The sequence below is a fragment of the Cebus imitator genome, unplaced genomic scaffold (genome assembly GCF_001604975.1).
Source record: "Cebus imitator isolate Cc_AM_T3 unplaced genomic scaffold, Cebus_imitator-1.0 Scaffold140, whole genome shotgun sequence".
Lineage (NCBI taxonomy): Eukaryota > Metazoa > Chordata > Mammalia > Primates > Cebidae > Cebus > Cebus imitator.
This window is the reverse complement of record NW_016107455.1, coordinates 984,344-989,062: the sequence shown is the minus strand read 5'-3', so window position 1 is coordinate 989,062 and position 4,719 is coordinate 984,344. Positions and strand designations below refer to the sequence as shown.

General features: G+C 44.3%; 1 pseudogene; it reads left to right on the top strand.

The window, feature by feature from the left end:
- Positions 1–2,038: 2,038 nt before the first annotated feature.
- Positions 2,039–2,467, top strand: LOC108313581 (annotated as a pseudogene).
- The last annotated feature ends 2,252 nt before the right edge of the window (positions 2,468–4,719 follow it).

The window sequence follows — 4,719 nt, the reverse complement described above, 5'->3', positions numbered from 1 at the left end:
CTCGGCTCACTGCAACCCTTGCCTCCCTGGCTTAAGCAATTCTCCTGCTTCAGCCTCCCAAGAAACTGGGACCACATGCATGCCACCACATCCAGCTAATTTTTGTATATTTTGTAGAGATGGAGTTTCACCATGTTGCTCAGGTTGATCTCAAACTCCTGGACTCAAGTGATCTGTGCTCCTCAGCCTCCCAAAGTGCTGGGATTACAGAGATGAGCCACTGCACGGGGCCTATTGCAGCCTTGAACCCCTGGGCTCAAATGATTCTCCTGCCTCTGTCTCCCATGTAGCTGTGACTACAGGCTGGTGCCACTGCACCTGGCTGACTTTTGTATACTAACCTTGCATCCTGCAACTATAATCACTTGCTATAATTGCTTATTAGTTCCAAGTGTTTTTTTTTTTTTGTCATTTATTTCCAATTTTCTACATATATAATCATGTCATCTGTGACAAAGATGATTTTATTTTATCCTTCCCTTTACTATTTTTTTTTTTTTTTTGACAGAGTCTCACTCTCTTGCCCAGGCTGGAGTGCAGTGGCATGATCTTGGCTCACTGCAACCTCTGCTTCCTGGGTTCAAGCAATTCTTCTGCCTCAGCCTCCCAAGTAGCTGGGACTACAGGCATGTGCCACCACACCCAGCTAATTTTTGTACTATTTTTGGTAGAGACGGGGTTTCACCATATTCGTCAGGCTGGTCTTGAACTCCTGACCTCAGGTGATCCGCCTGCCTTGGCCTCCCAAAGTGCTAGGATTACAAGCGTGAACCACCACGCCCAGCCTTTTTGTACTTTTAGTAGAGACAAGCTTTCACCATGTTGGCCAGGCGGGTCTCATACTCCTGACCTCAAGTGATCTGCTTGCCTCAGCCTCCCAAAGTGCTGGGATTATAGGCGTGAGCCACGGGTCCTGGCCAGATTCTAAATTCTGAGAGAGCGAGAGTCTTGTCTTAGTCATCTCTGAATCTCTAGCACTAGCCTTAGGGCTTGACACATAAATGTTGCCCAACAAATATTTGCTGGATGTATAACATGTTACATCAGTGAGGGATTCCCTCAACTTCTTGTCCTGCCTCTGAACAAATATCTGTCTTACCAGCAGTCCCCATGTTTTTCCCCAGTCTCAAAGGAAAAGGCGTCCTGCCTGCTCTCCAAGCCTATCCGTAGGTGCTCTAGAACCCATCCTGGTTTGTATTTTCCAGGCTTCTTCCCTCTATCCCTTTTCAGTCTTCTAACTGTCCTCCACCTCCCCTTCCCACCCTTTATGCTCCATCCTCTTCCCCTCCCCACCCTATTACCCTCCCCCTCTACTTTTCTGCCAGGTCTTTTTCTGGTCTCTATTCTTTTCCATTGATCTATTTGTCTATTCTCTTAACAATACCACACTATCTTGATTACTGTAGCTTTATAGTAAGTCTTGAAGTTAGGTAATATCAGTGCTCTGACTTTGTCCGTCTTCTGACTTTGCTTTCTCCTTCAGTATTGTGTTGGCTGTAGAATTAGTTTGTTGATATCCATACAATCATTTGCTGGAATTTTGATTGAGATTGTGTTGCAATCTATAGGTCAAGTTGTGAAGAATTGACGTCTTGATAATATTGAGCTTTCCTACCCATGATCATTGAACATCTCCCTATTTATTTGGTTCTTCTCTGATTTTATAAAATTAGAGTTTTTAGTTTTCCTCATAGATCTTGAACGTATTTTGTTAGATTTATATAAAAATACAGGCTGGTTGTGGTGATTCACGCCTGTAGTCCCAGCACTTTGAGAGGCCAAGGCGGGTGGATTGCTTGAGGTTAGGCATTGGAGACCAGCCTAACCAATATGGCAAAACCCTGTCTTTACTAAAAATACAAACAACAACAACAAAAATTAGCCAGGTGTGGTGGGGGGCACCTGTGATCCCAGCTACTCAGGTAGCTGAGGCAGGAGAATCGCTTGATCCCAAGAGGAGAAGATTGTAGTGAGCCAAGATCATACCACTGAACTCCAGCCTGGGCAACAGAGCAAGACTCTGTCTCAAAAATAAAAGATGTATATCAAAATGTTTTCATTTAGGCTTTTCCTGCTATCTTGGATCCTGCTGAGAACAAGACTTCTAAAAGGAAACCTGTCTGGAAGGCTGTGGTCCAAGGCCATTTTTGCTGGCTATAAGCAGAGTCTCCAGAATCAAAGAGAGCACACAGCTTTTCTTAAAATTGAAGGTGTTTATACTCAAGATGAAACAGAATTCTATTTGAGCAAGAGATGTGCTTATGTACACAAGGCAAAGAATAACACAATGCCTCCGGGTGGCAAACCAAACAAAACCAGAGTAATCTGGGGAAAGGTAACTCAGGCCCACAGAAATAGTGGCGTGGTTTGTGCCAAATTCTGAAGCAATCTTCCTGCTAAGGCTATTGGACACAGAATCGGAGTGATGCTGTACCCTCATGCTGTACCCCTCAAGGATTTAAACTAATGAAAACTAATTTAAATTAGAACCAAATAAATTTGTGCTCTTGTTAAAAAGAAAAAAAAAATTGGCCGGGCGCGGTGGCTCACGCCTGTAATCCCAGCACTTTGGGAGGCCGAGGCGGGTGGATCACGAGGTCAAGAGATCGAGACCATCCTGGTCAATATGGTGAAACCCCGTCTCTACTAAAACTACAAAAAATTAGCTGGGCATGGTGGTGTGTGCCTGTAATCCCAGCTACTCAGGAGGCTGAGGCAGGAGAATTGCCTGAACCCAGGAGGCAGAGGTTGCGGTGAGCCGAGATCGCGCCATTGCACTCCAGCCTGGGTAACAAGAGCGAAACTCCGTCTCAAAAAAATAAATAAATAAATAAAAAGCAGCTCAGGAACCTTTCCAACTTCCCTTTCTTCCAATTACAGTCCGAGTTAGGTTCTCCTTATTTTCTGCCCCATGGCATCCAGTGCTTACCTTATTACAGCACTCCATTATCATAGCTTGGTTGCTGCTTATTGTCTACTTTCCTATGAAATTGCAAATTATTTGAGGGCAGGGATTTGCCTAGTCCACCTTTGAATCCTCCCAGTCTATCACAGGTCTAGTTATTGACAAAGTTTTTTTTGTTTTTTTTTTTTTGAAAAAACAGTTTTACTCTGTTGCCCAGGTTGGAGTGCAGGGACAACCTTGGCTCACTGCAACCTCTGCCTCCTGGGTTCAAGTGATTCTTATGCCTCAGTCTCCCCAGTAGCTGGGATACAGGCACACGACACACACCTGGTTAATTTTTGTATTTTTTTAGTAGAGAAGTGGTCTTACCATGTTGGCCAGGCTAGTCTCGAACTCCTGACCTCAATCGATCTGCCTGTCTCTACTTCTCAAAGTGTTGGGATTATAGGTGTGAGCCACTGAGCCTGGCCCTCAGGTCTATTGAATTTAAAAATAAATTTTAGGCTGGGCTTGGTAGCTCATGCCTATAATCTCAGCACTTTGGGAGGCCGAGGTGGGCAGATAGCTTGAGTCTAGGAGTTCAAGACCAGCCTGGGCATTATGGTGAAATCCGATCTCTACAAAAAAATTAGCCAGGGTGGTGGCACATGCCTGTAGTCCCAGATACTCCCAGATAGGAAGCTAAGGTGGGAGGATTGCTTGGGCCCAGGAGGTTGAGGCTGCAGTGAACTGTGACTGTGCCACTGCACTCCAGCCTTGGGCGACACAGTGAGATCTTATCTCAAAAAACTACAATGAGATAATATTTCACACCCATCAGTATGGCTATTACTAAAAAACAGAAAACAAGAAATGTTTTTGAGGTTACAGAAAAATTGGAACCCTCATGCATTACTGGTGGGAATGTAGAATGATATCAGACTATGGAAAATAGTATGGCAGTTCCTCAAAAACATAAACATAAAATTACCATATGGTCCAGCAATTATGCTTTTAGGACCCGAAAGAATTGAAAGCAGGGTCTTGAAGAGATATCTGTACACTCATGCTCATAGCAATATTATGCACAATAGCCAAAAGGTGGAAATGCAAATGTCCATGAACAGATACATGAATAAACAAAATATGGTGTGTGTGTATATATATATATATATATATATATATATATATATACACAGAATGTTATCCCACCTTTAAACATAATGAAATTATTTTCCTTCCTTGCTTCAGGCCCCCCATATGCAAGTAAGGAGTGAAATTCTGATATATGCTGCAATGTGGATGAACCTTGAAGACATTGTGCTAAGTAAACTAAGCTTGTTGGCTGGGAGCAATGGCTCATGCCTGTAATCCCAGCACTTTGGGAGGCTGAGGGAAACGGATCACTTGAGGCCAGGAGTTCAATTCCAGCCCGGCCAATATGAAGAAACCCTGTCTCTACAGAAAAATACAAAAATTAACCAGGTCTGATGGCATTCACCTGTAATCCCCAGTTACTTGGAAGGCTGAGGCAGGAGAATTGCCTGAATCCTGGAGGCAGAGGTTGCAGTGAGCTGAGATTGTGCCACTGCACTCCAGCCTGGGCTTTCTTGAAAACAAAAAACAAAACAGGCCGGGCGCGGTGGCTCACGCCTATAATCCCAGCACTTTGGGAGGAGGAGGCGGGTGGATCACGAGGTCAAGAGATTGAGACCATCCTGGTCAACAAAGTGAAACCTCGTCTCTACTAGAAATACAAAAATTAGCTGGGCATGATGGTGCGTGCCTGTAATCCCAGCTACTCGGGAGGCTGAGGCAGGAGAATTGCTTGAACC